The sequence below is a fragment of the Diadema setosum genome, chromosome 13 (genome assembly GCF_964275005.1).
Source record: "Diadema setosum chromosome 13, eeDiaSeto1, whole genome shotgun sequence".
NCBI lineage: Eukaryota > Metazoa > Echinodermata > Echinoidea > Diadematoida > Diadematidae > Diadema > Diadema setosum.
Window position 1 is genome coordinate 26,762,986 of NC_092697.1, and position 23,380 is coordinate 26,786,365.

A 23,380-nucleotide genomic window follows, 5' to 3' on the forward strand; every position below is an offset into this window, starting at 1 on the left:
CTAAGATGAAGTTTAACTTTTTATTTTAACGATTCTCACGACATCATTTATTGTCAAAACGAGCTAAAGACGGTGAGATGATTGGTTTTTTTTTTTCGTCAAAAGCCACTAGAAACGAACGCTAGAAAAAAAGGAGAAAAAGCGCCACAGCTCTGACATGTTAGAGGAAAGTGCCTTGCTGCCATTCAATGTGTAAACAGCCATCAAATATCATTCACCTCTAATAATGAAGTATCAGGGAGCACCCACTAACGTTACATTTTGAGTAAACATCGCGTCGTGTTATCTTACGGTTCTTGAAAATAGTTATATGACATTTTGCTTCTCATCCGAAGGCTGCAAATGTCTCATCTGACTCATTTTAACGTGGACGTTCACATGGAGGTATAGTACATTAATCTTCAAACTGCGACTCTGTTTTTACAAAGTTAGAAGAAAATATCATCCAACTGTTATTATTATTGTAGTGATGAATAATTTAATAACATTCTGCCTGTTCTAAGAAACGGCCGATCACGATGTTCATTCCAAACTTCTGAGAACTTATCGCTGAATCATCATTAAAAGGTGTCGAAGAACATAATGGCATTACCCTTCTGAGGCTCAACATCTAAGCACCTTCGGGTTCATAATGGTTCTCGGGTGTTTCGATGATGTTCTAGAAGCGCCCGCCCACACAATAAATTGGTGCTTAATGGATACATGTACATAATATCTATCTACACACACACACACACACACACACACACACACACAAACACGTGTGTTATATGATATATATATATATATATATATATATATATATATATACGATAAATACAAATGCCACAGAGCCACATATTCATTTAAAGGAAATGTGATGTGGGACAGGGGAACGTGTTTGTATGTAAGGAACATACACACATGCATACTCAGACGTATAATTTACAGCTATACATTATATATGTAAGTATATGATTGGAGATGTATACAATACATACATATATACAAACAGACATAAAATAATAATAATAGCAATAATTAACAGTGGTCATAAAGTGCATAAGACATAGTGCATAGTTTCGGTCCCTATGCTCTCAAAAAATGGAAAGGTTATACAGAAACATGCCATTCCAGCTACAATGATTATACCAAGTTCCATGTTTACTTATACTATAAGAAAAATGGGTTTATAAAGCAGTCCTAAATCTATTAATATAAGTGATTTGTTTAAAATAGGGTAGATTATTCCATGGGGTAGATGCGTTATATGCAAATGTATGTGTACACTGTCGAATACAGCATTCCCTTTTTCCTGTTTTCCTTACTTGAAACCAAGGATTATGAACTGTGAGTTCTTCGTCGTATACAAGCCAATACTGGAAAGAACTGAAAAAAAATCACAGGTTTCAATGCTATAGTGACTCCAATATGCTGTTCGAGACTGTAGATTTGATCTCTATATCGTGTTCATGCAATATTCATATTTTTGCAGTCTATTGCTTTCCCGATTGACCGGCCGACAATCTGCACCATGCGAGAATACATATGTATTTTTTTTCATACCTTCATTGCATACTCGTCAATTCAATTACCCCGAGAGAGCTCGACCAGTGCTGTCTCCCGCTCAATTTCGAAACGTGTTAAATGTGTGGGCGTAATGCTAGAGAGCGAGCGAGCGAGCGATCGCCAAAGCGAGACGCGGCGTCAAAGTCTTTCTTATATACTACCACAAAGGAATTAAATGACAATGCATAATGCTCCTCTATGGACGCCACTCACCTAGTTTTGAAAGACATCTGAATCAATAAAGGCATGATGGCTGGATGCTTCCAAGAATTTATTATCTTCTATTCGTGAGCAAGCTGTTGATTTTAACCAAAAAAGCTATCTTTAATCAACGCATATCAACATAAAATGAGCCCCAATGGTCAAATATGCAGTAATGAAAGATAAATCATACAATTACACAAACTCTTCAGCGCTTTAAACGGTAAAGAATTTCCATTAAGTGGAATATTATAGTATATATAAATAGAAGGAAGTAAATAAAAGTAGAAGTTCCCTTCTCCAAGAAGCCTAACAAAATCCCCTCATTTTTAAAAATTCATAACTATCTTTATTTTTTTAAGGGCAGCAAGAGACTGCAGGAATATATTTGAAAAGTTAAGTGGTCACCTGCTCTTCAGTGTTTAAAGGGGGCACTTGTGAATGGCTAACACACTCCAGAAGTCACCAAAGTTGGCAACATGCAGTGTAAGGCCTAGCTAACTTAACTTTTATGATGTTTTGTTTTATGTTTCCAAACGTCGTATACCATCTCATTCTTTACGGTTAAACTTCTAAAATAGAATAATTAAAAAGAAAACAGACTTAAAAGCTGACATCAATCTTAAAGGGGACGAAGCAGGGAAGGGCGAGGGAGCAAACCTCGCCGTTTTTTAAGGTTTGACTTCAGCCCTGCGTAGCAAGACCGCAGCAACAACAACAACAAAATGCAACCCTCGGGCATGCAAGATTCACTGGCTGCGACGTTCATGGAACTCAAATGCATTTCACGGTTAATTGAGTCATCCGCATCATCCTGCGAAAGGAAAATAACCACCTTACACAACTGTCCGTGTGTGCGTGCACGTGTATGTGTATGTGTGTATTTTTGTTTGTTTGTTTTATTTGTATTGTTTTTTTTAACATCTTTTCAAGAACATCATCAGATTTCAGACGAGGACAGTGCAGTTTGTAGCCAAGTGCTATCTCTATAGTGTCTTTACTCGTCAGAAGGAATCCATTAAGTTTTGTCAGAGACTATCCTGTAAAACTGAAATTCCCCTTCTGGAAAGTAGTCTAAACCAAATGCGATGCCACTTTTTCCTTCTTTCGTGACTTGTGAATGCATACGAAGTATACGACATCATCATATCCTTTTTTCTGGTCGAGTGAATACTTCCGAAATCTCGCAGAACGTATTATATACACCATCCCGACTCATTAATCTATTCGGAACTCAAAATATGAATTAAATCCAACTCCAACTCATTATGATGAACACGGTTTTGTGACAAAGTAAAGTCACTTGCAAAACCTCGACCTCATTTAAACACGTAGTTACTTTCATTTCTTTTGGGGTAAATGTTCCAAATTTCGTCATTGTAGTCTAATTCAACGATATAAACGTGTGCAGATGATATTACAGTAAAAGCAAATGAAAAAAAAGGGGAAATGCTGCCATGCAACATGTTTAAACAAACACTGTTTCAAACATTGCAGTGTATGCAACAAAATATTTAGTGTAGTGTGTAGTTCATACACTATACAGCCACATGATTATATTTTGCAAGCAATCTGCTGCGGTACCTTTTGCATAACCTATGTTCACTCGCAAAAAAAAGTAATTTCCTTAAACGTACACCATACTCAGCGATTGCGATTTTCTATACATTATACCACGAGCAATACTATCAAATTTCATTCCATATTTATATAGCGTTAGCAACTGAAACATTAATCGATCTGTTATTGGATTTTCTCTTCTCAACGCTATATCATCATGCTGTGTGTGTACAAATAGAGAGACAAGGCTACAGGCGGATCGGCGAGTGTGTCTGAGGTGAAAGACGAGGTGAGCATGATGGACACGATACCGATGCGTATTGTGTTCTTAGCGTCGATAATCGCATCCAAGCTTGTTTGAATTGGACATCAAGTTCATGCGCTGGTTTCCTAGAAGTCTATACCATCATGCACTCGAATGTGTGCTACGGCCCCCGTCTGACTGTGCTTTTAGAAGATGAAGGGCACACTTTCAAGGAGCAACATCCAAGCGCGTGGATGTAATATGCAGATGAGACTGCCCACTCTAGACCTCACACCACTTTATGTAAGAAACGAGGCATCACTTTTAAAGTGAGTCAATGGTTGTAAAGGTAATTGAACGTGACAACTACGCTCTCTCAGGTGGCTCCCATAATTTTTTTTTTCCATCGCTGTTCATCTCTTACCTTAATCTTTCGTATTTAATCTCTCTTCTTTCGTCCTTACCCTCCCTCTTTCGACTCTCTCGGTCTCCTCTCCCTAGTGAGCGTAAGTAGTCTGAAATGACCACGCGTATCGCCCACAACTTTACGAGGATTGAAAGAGAGCACTTCGAATCATAATTAGGCTCTCTGTAGTGTCTGAGTCACACCCAGCTTGCAGCTTTTCTGCTCGTTATTTTTCTTCGTCACCTTCTCTTTCTGTGTATCATCCTCCCTTCCTTTTCCTCCAATCTCCTTGCCTAGCTTCTCGAGTTCCTGTTTCGATGTTAGATTTTCTTTATTTTTCCTCCTGCTATACCCCTCCGCATCCGCTTTGTTCTTCCTCACTCTTTCCCATCCTGTTGATCTTATTCTATCTCCTCCTTCCCTCTCCTCCCTTCCTCCTCCTCCTCCTTGTCATTCTCCTTGCACTAGTACTCCATGATGATAACGATGACTTTTACCGAGAGTATCCTGTTCAAAGCCATCAGAGCTGATCATTTTGTTGTGCCATACCATTATTATTTTCCCAGCATTGTCAGGTACCCTCCTGGTGTTTCCCACTGGTGTTTCCCATTGGTGTTTCCCAGCGGTGTTTCCCAGCGGTGTTTCCCACTGGTGTTCCCCACTGGTGTTTCGCACTGTTGTTTCCCACTGGTGTTTCCCACTGGTGTTTCCCACTGGTGTTCCCCACTGATGTTCCCCACTGGAGTTCCCCATTGCTATTTCCCACTGGTGTTTACAACTGGTGTTTCTACCCGGTGATTCCCAGTGGTGTTTTCTCCCGGTATTTCCCACTGTTTTACCCCCGCTTTTGCTACATACAGTTTTTTGTGCCAGCAAGTATTCTCCTCGTTTGCTGAATCCCTGACACACGCCCATCACCATAGGACTTATCTCGCTTGCTTTCATCTGGCGGTGAACAACCCTCCCATCGCCCCCTCAATCACGCATTCTCACTCCCATTAACCTGATTCCACCTGTTCGCTATCCGTGGTTGAAACGCTCGGCCGGGTGTTCCGTCTATTTTGCACGGGCAATTTGCTCCCACATCACGACTTCTCAGTGAATAACTGATATACAATGATATCCTTTCGACATGCATATGTTGGCAGCATTGCTAGTGGTTGTACGTTGCTATAATGTGTATGTAGGCCTTCATCAAAATACAACGTCATATCAGTAAGTTATCATCAAAAGAATAATGTATTGCAAACACGAACGTCGCGACACAATCAACAATCACAACTAGATTGCCTTTTTCGATATCCTTCGTTTAATAAAAAAAAAAAGCTACATATAACGAAGGTATCTTCCATTTTTCCAATTTCTAAGCAGCACATTCTCTTATTATCTTTACATGCTGGGTCATCAAAGAAATCGGAGGTATCAAATTGGACAGCATAACAAGATGCACTTGAGGTAACATACCTTGTGTCGACAACCTTATGCACCGCTCAATATCTATTGATAAATCCATATAATTGAAATTGTTTTGGCTGCGATGGTTTTTATAGAGGTCAAATGTTCGTTTGCAGACAGTAACACGAAAGCTTTAACACACAGTGCATGGTCAATTATTAAAACAAAGGAAATTGTATAAACCATGGATTATATGAGTGATAAATAGTCTCAACTTCAGAGGTTAAAAAGTCAGTGTGAGACGAAAATGTAGAAGAAAACCTGTTCGCCATAATTAACCACGCAGCAGGCAGTGAATGCTGAACTGTACCGAGCTACGTTGTCATTTCATCACACCCCGTGCTAACGATTCCTTTAAAATAACCCGAGGCTTGACGCAATATTCAGGAAAGTGTTCTGTTGTCTTCGTCAGATTTCTCTTTAAGGAAATAATCATGCAGTCAAAGGTTGAAGCCACCGCGTTGTATCATACAAAGATAATGAAAAAAAAACAACATTATCTCGTAATATCGTTTCTTGCCTTGCAAGTGCTGATTGGGTAAATACCCATAGTTACACAACACTTAGTAATGATGGCCGTGGGGGTGCTGTAAGGATTTATCAGCCATATTCCGAGGTTATATTTTCAATTATAGCGACGAAGGACTCGGCGGCGATAAAAACAATTTTCGCACAGCTTGTAAGAAATCCCGGAACGAACAGAGCGTCGCTGAGCCAAGACGTTCATGAAAGCGTTGATTACAATCAAGATGTCCCGACAGCGTTGCTGAATTCCTCTTTAGAAGAAGCTTCACAAACATTCCATGATTTTATCACATTCAGACGTTCAAAGTTGTTGTTGTTGTTGTTGTTTTTGTTGTTGTTGTTGTTGGAAGGTCCTAAAGGAATACTAAAGAGCTGTTTATCTTTTTATGATTTTCCCTTACATTAGTAGTTTTAATTCTTGTATCAAATCAGGTTCCTACTCCGCTATATCAAATTTATGGCACTTTATAATCTAGTCTCTATACGCTAAAATGCACTCCTGTGTGCATGCGTGTGTGTGCGTGTGCGTGTGTGTGTGTGTGTGTGTGGTGCCCACCCGCGTTTATATTTGTATCGATGGCTGTTTTGATGACTTCTGTGCGGAGACTTTATCCCACAATGCTTTACATTATGTAATTGGGCAAGTTTTAAACTACATGCTACCATCACGTTATTATGCTGGTATCAGAACAAAGAATTATGTTTACCTATCATGCACACTCATCTTAAATTCGACTTTTCGCGTACAAACGCACAAAAACTAATACATTCTTCCTCTTAGGTTTTTAAATCCTATCCTTGTTACACCTGCCTCCCAAAAAAAAATGTCAAGTCATTATTATGTTTGAAATAATCTCGCATTTTAAACACACTTGAGAAGGTTGTGTGACTCTCCCCTTCCTCCCCTTTCTCTTTTTCCCTCTTTCCTTTATTTACCTCAAACTACCACTGTACACAGTTCATGAGGAGAGCTCATTCATGGCCTTTACAACGAGTTCAGTTCTGGAATAATAAAAGACAAAAGGTTGCCGTCTCCTCCATAATTGCGCTTGATATCATCTCACACAGCACACTCGATGGAGATAGCCGTCTCCCAGCAACACACCGACACCTGAGGACTTTATATCACGCAATAAACCGTATATTATTTCCGGTGTTTGAACTCACCAGAATGTATTGGTTGCTTTATTCTGATACGAATTTGATTGGAAGGGCCATATTCGTTTGATGGAGAATATACACAGGCGGGAAAAGTGAAGGTTACTCAGAGGGCAAGCCAAATAAAATAAACATATTTCATGAGATAGATCGATCGGCCAGAATTTTGACAGCAACCGACGAGGTATCACTCCTTGTGACCGCCAGAGAAACAAAATTAATAGGCAAAGAAACATGTCCACTATGGCCCGAATTCACGAAGGTGGTACAAATGAAACCATGGACATAAACCATGGAGCTCCAAGTTTCGCATGGGATATTTCGTTACGAAATCAGTCATTTCGTCGATGAAATGATTATTTTGTAACGAAATGACAACATTTTGTAACTAAATGAACATTTCGTCCACGAAATGATAATTTCGTTAACGAAACAGTCATTTTGTCGATAAAATGACCAATTTCGTAACGAAATATTCCGTGCGACACTTGGCGCTCCATAGTTTTTGTCCATGGTTTAAACAACGGTTTCATTTGTACCACCTTCAAGAATTCGGGCCAATATGATCGCAACAAGAGAAGAACGTTTATATACTGGTATTTGAAATTTCTCCAAAACGGGATACAATAAGCACTTAATTTATCCTTTAGAATTACTCCTATATGTTGAATAATAAGCTGTGCATCAGAAGAAACAAAAAGTTTGCAAACATCTCAAATTATGACCATGATAATTCCATGTACAAATTATCCTTGGCAAGAAATTTGAAGAAATCAAATTATTGTCTGGAAGGTTGTTGATAGTAAACTTCAGTTCAGATAACCGAAGTAATGTTGTTTTTCCAAATGCTTGCCCGTAAACAAGAAATGTAAACAGTTTCTAAGATCTGAGACGTTGGGACACGGAACAATCACCTCTCCATTCATTCTGCATGACAGTTTCCACATGACATGACAGTAGCCATTCATGTTACCAATAATAATTGTTTTCAGTGTGCACTAAAGATGTGCCACACAGTTCGAATGGCACGTGAGCGAAAGTCACTTTTACTTTACTTAATAGCGCTAATCATTATCATTACCTTCCAATGCTGTACAATTAATGTTGGTAAAAGGGATATTCGACTTTCCAGTGTGGAGGTCCTTCTTAAACAATGACGATTACTCAAATTATTTTGGTGTCATCATTTGCGAGGCGATTTGTAACACTGTGAACGTGATGCAGTACAGCATGTTTTGTACCGTGAATAAAAATTGCGTATGGATTGCACAAGATCTCGCCTTGCTCTTGGCAGTAAGTGGCGCCGGGGTGGAACCGATCATCAAGATTCACAATGCGATCAACGGAAGGTGACTAAACTGCCTATACAGCGAGAGAGAAGAAAAGTTAACAGCTTAATGATTGATCGTACCAGAAAATAGGCACATCTTGTGTCAAGGTTAACAAGTAGAGCCTACACATGGTTAAGATATCATTCAGATCATTGCAATATTGTAGACTGTAACAGCGAATTGCTCTGACGTTTCGTAAGAGCTGACTTTACCAAACAGAAGGATATTATCTTTGGGTTCTTCAGAAACCCGATAAGCAAAAACGCTTATTTTTAAGAATAAGGTTAAAATCTGAGTGAAAATATCATCATGCTTTGTACATTTTGAGTGAGGAGGACCGTACCTTCATGGGGACATGATACCCAGATACATGTGGATTGAGTAATGAATTGTAATCTAATTTAAATTTAATGAATTTATAGAGTTTAGGAGCCGCCATCATTGGATAAGAATACCAGAACAGTTCGGGACGTCCTCGTACGTATAGGACAACGACATAATCCCAAGAATTTTTTTTTTTTTAAATGAAAGGTACACATTCCTTTGACTTCTTATTGACATATTATGTTAGGGTATATTCTTCTGCTTTCTAGAAGAGGCAAGGAAAGCGCTCTTTCGTTATGTTAGAGAAATGAAAATACGTTGACTTCTTTTTATATTTCCTTTATTTTGTTGTCCGGCAGTGACGTCACGAAGTTATGTTTTCTTCTCATCCTCCGATGACGACATCGAAGACTTTAAAATCTCAACTTTTGGTGAGAATGTCTGATTTTCCTCAAAGTTCACTGATGTGTTCTACTACTATTCACTCAATCCATTGGGTATCATATTCATTCGATGTTCATTTTATAGGCACGAATCACTGCAAGTCATTTATTCCTCGGCGATGAATGGCATCCTTCTCCAGTCAGGAAGTTCTAACCGTATGACCAGAGTAATCTTTAACAGATTTCAACACAATCTGCTTTTGTTATCTTGATCTCTACAGGTGCCGAAGTTTTATGGGATGCGCCTTCGTTCTTTTTTGTTTCGTTTGTTTGTTTTGTTTTGTGTTGAATATTTGTTTTTGTTTTTTGTTTGTTTTGTTTTGTATTTGTGTGTGTGTGTGTGTGTGTGTGTGTGTGTGTGTGTGTGTGTGTTGTTGTTGTTGAATTCCCTGCTTATGCAGCACGCGGTGTTCCGGAGATCAAACCCGTCTTTAGATGGATATAAAAACAAAAACAACGTGACAAAGAAAAACAAGATAAATGCAACCCTGACACGATAAGACGCTCGAACAATTTGTGTGTGAGAATACTTCTCACTTCTTAACAAATCATCTTAAGGAGTGTCGAGAAATAGGCGCAAATATGATTTTTATGTACACTGCTTCCACATATTAATAAGCTTCTTGGGATAATTGCAGCAGTAACAATTTCCCTAGATAGACAAAATATATTTGCCCTTCAATAAGTCTCATTCAAACATCCAGAGATTCTTATCTGGGAATCTATGTAAATGCATGTAAGCATGTCTGTTGGTGCTAGAATTGCACATATCGAATCATACGTCAAATTACTTCCTACTTCTCATACGGAAATTAAAAAAAAAAGAAACAAAACGAATCATGACATTTTCTCTCGTTCTATTTACATGCTCGTTACATCTTTGACGGCTGTATGTGTCAGTGATGTGTAAGTGCCCCATTTAATTTTTACACATTGAGTTCGCAAATCTGGTGCTGTGGGATCATTATTTCTCCGCAGAGCGTATTCCGCAAAATTATTTGTGAGTACAATTATTTTGTACTCAGCACACCAGCGGAATTGAGTTCAAGTGCGCAAATTGTGGCACACAAATCTTAAAGGGTCATGCGATTGTTCGTCTGCACTGTGCAGTGTTTCGCCTGCTAGGTAGTAGAATAACGTGGAAAGTTTGTGAGCAAATCGGACTGGCAGGGAAAACTAGATCTGCAAAAGCAGTCCGATGCAACCGTCATACCGTAATCCTCCTTGCTTTTACTCCACGATTTGTCTCTTTGAAGACCTACTGAGAGCGGAATAATCACTTGACTTCAAGTGCGACCTCATCGTAGTATAAATCACCAAGGAATTATAGCTGATTCTGGATGCACATACTTCTTTCCTTAAAACTAATATCTCTTGCAAACAATGACCACAACGAACGCATGCACTCTTCACTGCTCACTACCCCTACCCCACACAAACATATTCTACGTGATTGTATTTGTGTGAATGTGTGTGAGGGAAAGGATCATTTTGCATTAGTAAAACGTAATCATAATAAATATAAAGTGTGCACACAATCCCACCTACACACGAATAAAAACACACATACACACCAAACCATGAGTATACTGCTGAACTAAATTTGCAGGATAGAGCTTATTTTTCTCAGTTTCTTCCATTTGTCGTTGTTGTTGTTCTTTTTTCTACCATCCTGCTCATGAGTCACCGACAAGTGATTAAAATCTCGTTTTGTAATTCTCATCATCACCGTTGTTGTTGTTGTTGTTGTTGCTGCTGCTGCTGTTGTTGTTTTCGTTCAGGATGTTTCCCGTATGCGTTAGGAGTAGAAAAATGCGACTTTTCCACGTAAAACCTAAGTTTCGAGGCTTTCGAGGCTTACGTTGTGGTTTTGTTATATGCATGGGCACTTCGAACGAGTCAGTTTTCTGTGCTCAAATGGATTTCATTATCATTGAGCACACCAATCATTGTAAAGTATAGTCTAATCACTCATGGACGAGTGATATTACGTGAAGCATGACGATTTTGCGTATACCGTATTTTTCACTTCACGACGCCGGATCTCAACGACATTTCGCATTGATAACGAGAAACAGGCTTCCAACACTATACATAGTTAACAATGAATGCTACACTGCAAAAAGTCCGGTGTTAAATATGAAACACCGAGCTGGTGTTAAATTTCCGGTGCTCATTTATGGTGTCAGATTAACACCTCTGGGTGTCATTTCAAAATTTAAAATTGTTTTTTTAATAGTTTCTTAGTTAGTGCACTTCTTGTTAATTTTGAACTTCAACAAGACGATAAAGAATTTTCAGATAAAGTACTTGATTTTTGAAAAAATGTGTAAACACATTTATATCACAGTAACACCAGTTGGTGTGGTCCCCTATTGAAGCTGGACGGGTGTTATACCATTGAAATTAACACCACCAATATCAAATCAACACCATACGGTGTCATTATTGAATTAACTCAAGCGCAGTGTCAAAAATATCACCAGCCACAGTGTCAAATTAACACCACGAAGTGCCAGGCGAACACTTTTTAACACCGTCACAATACATTTTCAACACCTGTGGGTGTGGTCCTCTATTGAAGTTTGATCGGTGTTAGATTTAACACCCATGGTGTTAAATCTAACACCGATATTTTTACAGTGTATCATTGGGTAAGCAGTCGGTGAAAAAAGAGACCACGAAAGTATTCTTGTATTCTATGCTCAAACTGACGCATGGGATTATTTCCCCATCCTCCTTCTTCTTTTCTTCTTTCCTCTTCTCCATTTTTCTTTCTTTCAAATCTGGTAAAACCCTTTGCATTGTGTATTGTCGAACGGTGCAATGTATACTCGACAAAAGATTTGACTTGATTTGATTTGATTTATTCTCTGTATGACATACCATTTATAATCCCCCTTTACACTTTGGCTAGTTTCTACAATTGGAACTGTTTTGATTACACATACATCTGTGACATAATTACAGTACATGCATTACAAATTACCATACAGAACGATTGTCAATAATAGCTAAAAGCTTGACTCTTTGGCAACCAATGATACATGATGCTGATGCAATGAAAAAAGGGGTCCGACATGGTGCTCCTATATGATATATGAGTCATGACCATAATGATTTTATTGGGTACATTCGACAACTTTCCTGCACGTAAAAAGCAAGAATATTGTCGACCCGACATTTCGTAGGTAATGACAGCTTAGGAATGACACGTGTACCCAAAACGTTAAAAGGCGCGGTGGCGTCATAACGTGAGTGATCGTTTATAAGCTCCATATTCACAGGATATAAAGAGCCACAAAGAATGTGGACAGGTGCTATTATACAAATTTATCACAAATGAAGGCAAGTGCTGCTCACATAAACATTACTCCCACAAAGCACTCTCTCATAATGAATCAAGGGTCGGAGGGATGTCCTTGTTGCTGCCAGGTGACTGTACATGCATACAAACAGAACTAGGAAAAGGCGACTCGTCTAGCTAGAAATTCTAGATGTGCGGCAGTGAGAGCCGACCTTGCCGTCGTCTCCGTCACTTATACAGAAAGGCATAAAGTGACGGCGAAGCTCTCTGTGGGTGCTTTTGTTTTGCCGGATTAGGCCAACGTGATGAATTTCAGATGCATTAAAAATCTTCTGCTATTTCATGAGAATGCGTCTTCCGTTGTTAAAGGCATGATTCAACATTTGCAGATGAAACAAAACACCAGCATTAGTGCTTTACAACAGTTCTAAAATGCGAGTTAAGGATAGACACAACCACTGTAAAGATTTGAATCTGTATAATTGATGTTAAGTGTTATTAAATATACAAAATGTGCACAATATAACATCAATGTTTCCAGACTAAACCGTCTACAATTACCGTTTGAGAAAAACACTGATATCTCCTTATATTTTAGGTTTTATTGCGAACATTTTATATGGTAGGATGTTTTGTGATACAACAGACCTACACATACGCATCAAATGTGATATCTTGAACATTTTTAAATCACCGCTGCCAAAGGTAAACAGGACCTTTAAAGGAACCAAAGTATTGAATTGATTTTTCTAAAGAGCACTTGACTAACCGCTTCCAGAAAGCAGGGGGAATAATTGCTACCCTTAACATATTTCAGTATCAAGTTGATGGAATGTGTAGTTTCCATGAAAAAAAGATTTTTTTTTTGGAATTTCATTTATATTTTCTTTATATTATCGTCCACACATGACATCATAACCTCTATATAGTAGTCTCCTCATCCAGTGGTTCCAACACCAAAACTTTAAAAATTCATAACTCTTGCATCGATTGTTCGATTTTCCTCAAACTTTCACTATAATGTGTTCTACTATTGTTGCTACTTTCACTCAATCCGCATTTCTCATTGGGTTTGGGTTTCCTTTAATGCTCAACATGCTCAAAGCAGATCGATGATCGGTGTCAAAGTTTGCGCACGAGAAAGTGAAGGTCATGAGAGAATAGTACGACGTGATGTGACACATAGCTATATTGAGCAATGATCGATGTCATGGACGGCGCCATCAGTGTTACCTTCTTCACGTCGCAGTGATAAATCATAGCATTTTGAACATTCAAGGGAGCTTGTCCACATAAAAACAAGTTGGATATATCGTAAGTAGGTGGTATCTATAGCTTCGTAAGTGTTTTGTTTTGGTTTAAAATTAGGGATCATTAGAACCATCGACAACCGCGAAATAGTATACTGGTATTGTGCGACATAGAGTGTTTATTTGCAATCCCCAGGACAATGTTCGTCACACAAACACACACACACACACACACACACACAAACAAATGCTCTGAAACTTTTCTGAGGGCTTTAGGATGTACCAGCTATATCACTATATGAAGAGTTTGTTTGCAAAAACCGATAAGTCCATATTTGTCAAATGGAGATATTTGCGATTAAAGGTCAAGAAAAATAAAGAGAATAATAAGAAATTTTTTGCTTCTTTTGACCATAACTTGAAAATATACCTTTATATGTAGTGACCAATATATCGTTTAAAAGGTATTAATTTGTACTTTATGACAGAGATCGTACTTCAAAATCTTCAAAAATGGACTTATCGGTTTTTGCAAACAAACTTTTCATATGTATTTTAAATTTGCTTTCATCAATCATTTATATCTCGCAGTTATTGTCAACAGGGTAAGCGCTGAAATCCAGGTAAAGAACTAGGGCATCTCCTCAATCCGGTTATAAATCACATTAGCCCGTACCTTATCATTACAAGGGTGTAGTTTTCAGCAAGCGGTGTACTTTCATGCAAGTTCCCGTCGGGCCAAACTAATCAAGACAATAGTTTTTCTCCTTATTAAAACTTTCATGATTTCATGATCATTTTACGAAATTACGTTCTATTCAATATTGCTAGAAATTGAAAGGTATGATGACCTTAATTCATCATTTCGCTGCTTTGGGTATGAAAATCTCTCGATAAAAATAATATTCTATAAAAGTTCAGCTATCGATAGGCAATCATAATGACGCGGTCCTTAGATTGAAGCACCACAATGTCATCATCATCTGATATCTCCTTATAATTTAGGTTTTATTGCGAACATTTTATACGGTAGGATGTTTTGCGATACAACAGACCTACACATACGCATCAAATGTGATATCTTGGACATTTTTAAATCACCGCTGCCAAAGGTAAACAGGACCTTTAAAGGAAACCAAAACCCACAGAGGAATCAAGTGTGATCAAAATAATATTAGTGACATTAACACAGATACAATTAATTACAGATACAAATACAATTACAGATACAATTACAGATACAATTACAGATACAATAGTCCATTATCGAAACCAACATCATGGTAAAGAAACATCATACATTTCATATCCCGTTTTATACGATGTCTCTAAAAAGGCTGAAACCCAAGATAGGAAATTTAAAGTATACATGTACATTCGGGCTAGTTTATATAGTCAGACAACCAGTGTCGGTACGTGATATCTGGACGAAAAGGCCTAAAATGTGAGAGCCGTTACCTTGGGGACCATAGCTCCCACGCAACTTCATATACCGTGATGTCTGCCTGCATCGTGTTCAACAGCAGGTACACCCCCTGTCGGGGCTCATCGCACGAAAAAGAAAATGGCTTCGACCTGTGAATAATGTAGGCAACAACAATCTCCGCCGAGGTCTGTTTGCTGCGCAACGTGAGAAGTTTGAGGAGTCATAAACACACGGTGATTGTAAAAACGCCATGTCTTGTTCACGTCAATTTGAAAGCCGGGGCTGCTGATTTGAATATAACAACGCACTCGGTGCCGCACTCGGGAGAAAATAATATTATGAGCAAGTACTCGTGTATTATGTGTGTATCAACAAGATCAAGCCTTGCAAATTTCGACGCAAAGATTCTATTTGAGATTCCGGATTTGTTACTAGCGTCAGAAAGTATATATTATGCCACGATCCTTATACTTGTTTCATGCGATTGCATTTCCATGATATCCAGCGTGTGCATTCCACCAGCGCTTGTTCTTTTCAATCATCCATCGCAAAAGAAACAACAAAAAGTACGAAATAACAGGTTCATTTTTAAAGTCCCATTTAGGATCCTTAAGGTATAGAATCGTTTAAAGATAACATAGTTACCATTTGTAGATGGGGAAAAAAAGACAGCTTTAGTGCTTCAAAATAGTTCTAAAAATGTGAGTAAGGAAAAGAATCAACTAATGCAACCAAATGCAACCAAATCAATGTTAAGTATTCATAAATATACAAAATGCGAACAACAGTTATCAGGATTGTTTGGAGAATAAACCGTCGAAAGTCATGGTCTATTGAGAAAAAAAAATATCAAATTTAAGCAAATATTGTACCACTTGCTCTGAGCCCATCATAACCTTGAGAGCGTAGACTTAAACGTAACTCTGTCCTTCTCCAGCCTAAAATGGTAACATCTAGCCCTCCCCCTCCCCCACCACCACCACCATCACGCACACCCCTCTCACGTCCTTCCTTTAACCACCCTAAAAAGGATGCAACACAATCACTCCACAAGAAACCATGCCACACCCATCATCACACAGTCAAAACCTCACACACAGAGACCTTACATATTCACTTAACACATCCTTACACCTAATCATATAGAAACACACTACAAGCACAAATTACACGAGCTCGCACACATACACTACACACGCACACATACACATAGCATGACACTACACACACATACACACACACACACACACACATAATGTCATGATACATCTTTTCCTCCTTTTCAAATATTGACATCAAAGATTGCCATTGTGTGTCAGTTTGTTTGTCGTTTTTTTGTGTGTGTGTGTTGCTATGAAAACAACAAGCAACCTATCCTCGCTACGCCCACGAGCACTCGCTGAAAAAAAAAACAAAAACAAAAGAACCCAAGGGACATGCAACATTTTTGTTCAAATTTTCAAATGCAACTTACTCAGCACCTCTCCACGCTAACCTCTTCGTCTTCTCTCGACACCATCCTTCTTTTGTTCTCTCGAAGCGTGCGACCTTGCCCGACATACATATCTAATCACCATAACAACCGCTCTGCAGGACCTATGACTGTATTTATTTCTCTTCATAGTTGAGAAATTCCCAGGAGTTGTTAATCTTGCCTCTCTGCATTCCTCAGTCCTAGAAGTTCAGAACTTGCAAAAAAGAATGAAATTTGTTGCTCTGTGTACCCACCAGGTAAACGACACGAAGTCACGCATCCTATATAATGCGTTTGCCGAATTATTCGTCTTAGCAGAGACTAGTAAATATGTATATATTATACATACATATATACACGCAAACACAATATTTATATACGCATATATATATATATGTGTGTGTGTGTGTGTGTGTGTGTGTGTGTGTGCTTCGTGTGATCCACATTTTGCAAGCTCCACTTTTCAGAACACTTTTTCCATTGCTATTGTAGTATTTTTTTTTTACAATTGCAAAGTATGTATTATTTCATCATAAATGTATTCCTTCATATATTTTGTATCAAATTTTATGATTTTTACATATTTCTTACAAATTGTCAATAATATGATATATCAAATGTAGAATAACATTATGTAAACATGTAATGTGTAAATTGTATTACTTTTGTTGGATGGAAATTATGCAGAATTGAATAGGTATGTACATACAACCACCACACGGCAGGTGTGGTGATTACGCCTTTACCTCACTATTCTCCAGTTGATTGTTACACCAAAAAATGTTGGATCACGTTTTTGGTCTACAATTCAGCACTATAACCGTTTTAACCTAGAAGTTGTCATTGCTAAGGTTTTGCAACACATCAAAAATTTGATGCCAAGAAAAAAAAAACGATTTTATTTTTGATTCATGTAAAAAAGAAATGGAAATTTCGAGAAGATATCATACGTGCAGGTCAAGGGAGACGCTTATTTCACTGCATTTCATGTGAACAGGGTGATGGTAAATTGAATTGCAAAATTAGTATCATTCTTTGTCAGATTTACAACCTGTCTATCTATATGCAATATATCATGACGGATAACAACCTGGTTATGACGTCAAGTGCGTGAGTTAGGAATTTTCTTTCGTATAATTGGCTGAATTCATGAATATTTATCTTGTATTTTAGCGAGAGGTTGATCAACTAAGACGCCATAAGCGAGAGCTGCCACATACAGCGTCGCTGGGGTGACAAGACCTTGTATCTCAAATTTTGGTGAAAATGACTTTTTTGGATTAATTGTCAGATAATCACTTAAGTGATGCTCTGTCCAAATCCTAGCTGTCTTACCCCAACAATAAAGCCACCACGGCATGTCAAAGGAAAAGCGATCTCATTTGTTACAGGGCTTTGGCTGCCATGTTTTTTAGCTCTCCTGAACATTTGACATTTTGTAGATACGAGGTCTTGTCGCCCCAGCAGCGACAGATTTGATCCGCCATCTTCCAGTGAGCTCAGTGATTTTACAAGTTAGCACTTTTTTTCTGTTTTACAGGAAGGAGACAGATGCTATCGCCAGTATCTGTTAAAGGGAAGATCTACTTTGTGTTCAAAAGAAATCAAACAAAACGGTCACAAATATGAACAAAATATTTCAATTACGCAATTTTGTAGCGCAGTATAAACTATATAACAGTGCTTTTCTGGAAACAGCAAAATTATCATGGCCCTAATCACAGCATATATGGGCGGATCCAGGAATTCCGTAAAGGGGAGTCGCCTTTACAAAATTAAAGTGTGGCGCACGCCCCCCCCCCCATTTTTCCTTTTTATTTCTTTTGTTTTGACGCCACTGGCATATCATTTGCGACATAGTCATACGCCATTTTCTTTTTTCGTGAGAAATCGTACATTCATAGTTACGTATGCCTCACTTGGATGCGACAATAGTCTTCTTCTTTAGAAGGTACAACAATAATTATCATGAAGAAAGGTAAACGATCGATAATCGTCTATGTGTGTTCTTAAATCTATCGATCATTCAAACAATCATGTCTATCATGATATTGAAAGCGATTAGGCAAGTGGCATTCAATAGAAGTAGGTCGCGTAATAACTCACTAATCAATTTCACGAGTAGGACCTTCGATCAAGTCAGTCTTCGTCGCTTTTTTTACGCTCAAAAGAGCCTGCCCGTTTATCAATTAATCTAATTCATCGAATAGATCTATATCCCAAGCCACCCAACACTGTGTCTGAAACATTCTGTCACCTTAGGCAACTCTTGCTAACCGCTAGTTAATGATGTTAGTATTTTTATAATAATATTTGCAACATATCGAATAAGTTGGCATGAGAGGACATGGACAACAATGGGTACATACCAACTGATTACTGTGAGCCCGCCATTAGTGAATCAAATGCAGACGATGAGTTCATATCTCCCGTAGATCGTTCCTCACTTTGCAGTCTGCTTCTGGCGCCAGCCGATACCTAATATCTTGTTGATCCAACTCGTTGCAACCGACTATTATTCTGTAAACGCCTATCACTATCTGGCTCGGAGTACATTCCTCACAAAGTACTCCTCTAAAGCAAACTCACGTGTGTGTGTGTGTGTAAATCGAGACAATCTCCGAACCGCGAATACAGTAAACGATCTGTCGCCAGTATCGGTACTTCCGAGTTGGATCACGCATTAATGTGACTTTGCGCCTCGAATCGCCCCTGAATCTCCTCGTTCCGTAATGTAATCCAAGCTCTACCTTCTTCTACGCACCAGTCCTCCAGGCGTCGAGTCAGTCGTTTGTTCGCAATCCGTGGCAAACACTGATGTGTGAAGATAACATTGGCTGATGGCGAGTGTCTGCACTTCACCTATCTACCACTACTCGGCGTCGTCCAATGTGCCCGGTGAAGCATGCACTAACACACTCCACGCCCGCCGCGCGGACGCAGCTACATGGTGTACAATTTCGCCGAGCAAACCGCATGATCACAGAATTAATGTGCCAATTTACGGAATCAACAGCTCCGCACTGATTCTCAGAATACTTCCCGAGTTCTCAGTGTCCTCAGCGCAATGTTCGTCTGAACATTACCCTTGTGTTGGCGTGGCGAGGCGAAGCTAAACAAGAAAATGGGCGTATACTGTGTGAATAAGTGCGAAATGTAGTGTTTGCATGACACACGCCTGAAGTCAAAAGCAGGTTAATGTATTAAAAGAGCTTATACAGTTTTTGTAATCCCAGGATACTAAAAGGTATAAAAGTTTAATTTCAATGCATTTTAACCATAATCAGTCGAATACCAGTGTAAATTACATGTTTCTATCTCTTTTTCTGCTGTCTGTGCTCCACTATAATCTCGTCACTTTCCCCCCATTCTCTGCAAACAAATGCTGCATACCGTGAGTGAGACACGAAGGGGGCGGGGGGAGGGGTGTTCGCTTCAGTTAATTTTTCGTTCGAACTTACATTTTCCTTGGGGAGTATGATTTATGTCAACGTATGGTAAAGCGCTGTTATTCATGCAACTTAATCTAAACACAAAAATCATGTCTAAAGCTATTTGTTCTCACTAGAGATTTTCATTTCAACGGCACCCACGTACCTGCAATCGCCTTCAAATAATGTATAAAATATGGTGCTGTTGTACAATGATTATAGGCCTTTCTTGGTAATTATCAGGTATTTCATTATCTCCTCATTTTCTCAGGCTTTGCCTTCTAACAATGTGCTTAATCTTAACCTCAATTTTAAGACTGCTTTTTGATCAATTAATTTGATTTGACGACTATACCCACGCTTCTGAAGTAGTAAACCCAATTTGGTATCGTTCATTACCGTCACTGAATTACAATTACGTCATGCTTCACTTCAGCAATACTCCTTTACTTACTTTGATAAACTGTAGGCCTATGAAAGAATTACATCGATACAACGAAAACACACACGAACTTTCGCATTATGCGCGCATGCATTTATAGCACTGCCCAGCAGGCACACGTGACAACTGATGTCATCCGTTTCTTTTGTCTGCAAAGACCTGAGTATAATCTCTTTCTCAGCATTTCAGCACCTGTTGGAAAGACCGTTATTAATGACAAGCTACATAGCTTGAAGTCAACTTTGTTTTCACGGCACATTTATACTTCATGTTGTGTTAGAAAGTAGTGATTTCCGCCCTACTGATGCAATAAAATCTGCGTGGAGTCTCAGTCATCCACCAAATATAATGCGCACATGCCATGCCTCGTGATTTTAAATGTAATTTCTCCTATGCCATGGCCGGCAACAATACCTATTAAAGTTTGTCGATGACGTTTTCATCGCAGCAACTATCCCTCCAAGGATACCAGCTAATGCCCCAGAAATCATTGATGAACCTGAGATCACCACTTGCAAGACGTGAAATAGAGCATCCATTATTCTCATAATCGAGTCACTGCGTATGGCAGAATGTTCTAGTTTGAAGAATTTTAGTCTTTTTTGAATAAAAACACGACTTTCTTTTCTTCATCTAAATAAACTTTGTCCGCTTGTCCTCAAAGCCGGACAACTGTTACAACGAAAGCTTTGCTTTCAACTACTGTACATGCCCGAAGGCCACCTAATTTCGAGGAAATTATCTTATCACTGCGATTGCCAGATTTTGTAATCATACACTCGTACACAGACGCCACTCTATACAGTATAAAAAAGTTCAAGCATTCTCACATATTAAATTACTAGTAGATTGTTAATACTGCGGTATACGCAAAGTGTGCACTCCAGTTATCGCGCGCTACTTTATGGCGTGTAAAAACATAATCTGTAATACTAACAATCATGGACAGTGTTCCGTGTATATCCCATTTTAATTTCTCTTTGGAGGCATTCTCGTCACAGCATTTGAGAACAGAGATATGCGTATCAAGTCTTTGGGTGAGCGACCTTTCTAAATAATTATTATGAACGGACACATAATGATCTCGCAAGGTATCTGTCATTGAATTATTGGAATTATAATTGCCATGGAATCCGAAGGAAAAGGTGTGTGTATGTGCGTGCTTGTGTGTGTGTGTGTGCCTGTGTGTGTGTGTGTGTGTGTGTGTGTGTGTGTGTGTGTGTGTGTGTATGTGTCTGTCTGTCTGTATCTGTGTTTAAGTGGCAACAATCAAATTCTATTAGCGGTGTCTATCAATGATTGCCTGGTTCGGGATAGCCATAAGCCATTGTTGTGTGTGTGCATGTGTGTGTGTATGTGTGTGTGTATGTGTGTGCATGCTTGTAAATCCATACAGCGCCCTTTTTATATTAAATATTTATAGAACGCCGCAAGACCCAATTGTGTTATGCCCTTGTGAATAGAAGGAGCGCACAAAGTAACTGAGTAAACCATTGCGTTATTGTACACTACCACGTACAAAACAAGGTAAACATACAAACGACTGTTATTCACATTTTTTGTTATACGTGTAGGCTGACTTTGAGACTACTTCGTACTTGCAAGTAACGATAGAAAGAGAAAGAGAAAGAAAAAAAGAAAGAAGAAAGGGTAAGAGAGAGGATGATATACAATGAGGGTTACGTTTACGTTGAATACAAACGAAAAACTTAATGGAGTGGAAAAAATATAAAAATATTGTTCGGTATATTTATATGCTCGCAAGGTGTCGCGTCCGCTAATAAACATTTCATGCCAGCCTTGGAGCAACGTGACTCACTCTTTTACCCGTAACAATGCGTGGCATTCTAAAGAGAAGAAAAGCCATTGCTGTCGAGTAGGAGGAAATCATTTAAAAAAGGTGAGACTCGCGTGTTCTCCCTCATGACTCCGGAGTGCAAGTTTTCACTATTTTATGCCAATCTATTGTCATTGCCATCACCTCCCGTGCAGAAAGAGTTAATGAGACGCATCATCGCTGGAAGAGAAACTGCCACAACACTACCTAATGCACCTGTTTTTTCTATTTGATCCCCCTTTACACACAAACTTTTTTTTTTAATTTTGTCAATCTTTTATTTTTCTTTCTTTTTCATAGAAACAATAACATACAAATTAGTTGATGGCAAAATCATTTCATTTCATTTCATTCTCATTTCTTTCAACAAAACATAACACAAAGTAAATCAAAAATTCAATCATGAGCATACATTACAAAGTATGACAATCAATGGTACAAATTTCATCATGACAACATAAATTCCACGTAGTCAATATTACGAATGAAAAAGAAAGAATCTTGCGTATAAAAAACACGCACATGCACACACACAGCACACACACACACACACATACAAACACACACTGCGCTATGGCAGATAGTGTCATTTGATACCACCTGTGATTTGATACCACCTGTGGCGCCCTCAGCGTTTACGTAATCTTGTGGTTGATCAACAAGAAAATGTGCTCAGTGGAATGATTACAGCGCCCCCAGTGTTAGGCGACAAAATAGTTCGGTTGCCATGCACGGAACAATGTTTATTTTTTGTTTATATATTTGTTTATTCTTATGACTCATTGACCTGCACATTTACACATAATTCATGCCCATTTCATAATTACAAATAAGAATAGATGCCTTCTGAAGATAACAAAATTAGAAATGAATCTGTGATAGTGTGGACATTAAACGACCAGCAACAACAAAGAACGTTTCTCTAACATAACATGCAGCAGGAAGTTGTCTTGAATTTTGTGCAGGTATGGTGACTAAAACTGTGTCATCTCCGAGACAGATGATACAGTCTTAGTAG